The sequence below is a fragment of the Echinops telfairi genome, unplaced genomic scaffold (assembly GCF_000313985.2).
Source record: "Echinops telfairi isolate 266 unplaced genomic scaffold, ASM31398v2 ScPeMD7_1713;HRSCAF=2227, whole genome shotgun sequence".
Lineage (NCBI taxonomy): Eukaryota > Metazoa > Chordata > Mammalia > Afrosoricida > Tenrecidae > Echinops > Echinops telfairi.
This window is the reverse complement of record NW_022105611.1, coordinates 2,427,752-2,428,748: the sequence shown is the minus strand read 5'-3', so window position 1 is coordinate 2,428,748 and position 997 is coordinate 2,427,752.

The following is a 997-nucleotide window of genomic DNA, read 5'->3' as shown; positions in this document are numbered from 1 at the left end:
TATGTAGCCAGTTCATCCGGCTATTAGCCAGTTCTTCTAGATATGTAGCCAGTTCATCCGGCTATTAGCCAGTTCTTCTAGCTATGTAGCCAGTTCATCCGGCTATTAGCCAGTTCTTCTAGCTATGTAGCCAGTTCACCTGGCTATGTAGCCAGTTCATCTAGATATGTAGCTGTTTCATCTATCTATAAATTAGAAGGGAAAAAGTGCCCTGGGGTAAAGTGATTTTTTCAAAACAAAGTATTATAGAGTAATGAAATGAATAAACGTAATTTAGCAAGCGAAGATAACTTCTTGTCCAGTTTTGTGTTGAGTTGCCTCTTCTGATTGATTTGTGAGCACTCTCTATGGATCCTGAATGCGAGCTCTTTGTCACTTTGACCATTACAAATGTCTTTTCCTGTTCTCTCAGCAATACTTACTGATAGACACTAAGTCTTAGTTTTAATGTAATTCAATGGATCAACCTTTTGTTTGGGATTACAATGTTTGACGCTGGCTGAAAAGTCATTCTTTCCCCCAAAACCCAAACCCAAATCAAACTTACCACCATTGAAGCATTCTGACTCAGGGTTTCCTAGTAAATCTCTATAGTAGCACGTGGCATTCCCTTTCTCCCTCAGAGAGGCTGGTGGGTTTGAACCATTGATCTTGTGGTTAGCAATCTCCTGACAGCACCACTAGCGTTCCTAACTTGCATTTTCCAAGTTTTACTCTTTTTCCTCATTCCATCAGCCTATCTTCCTTAGCCTCTCCAAACATAGTTACTCATAGCCCTACCTTCAAAATTAGGTGCACCATACTACTACAAGTAATCGTAATAAGTGCAATCATTCTTGATAATTTGGAATTGTCATTTTCCAGGTCTGGAAACCAAATTTTTGGTTTAAATGTTTCTTTCACATTTAGACTTCCCCTTTGGGTTCATCATTGAACTAATGACATACCATCTTTTATAGTTACACACTATGTTTCCACTGCTATAAATTCAAATAGT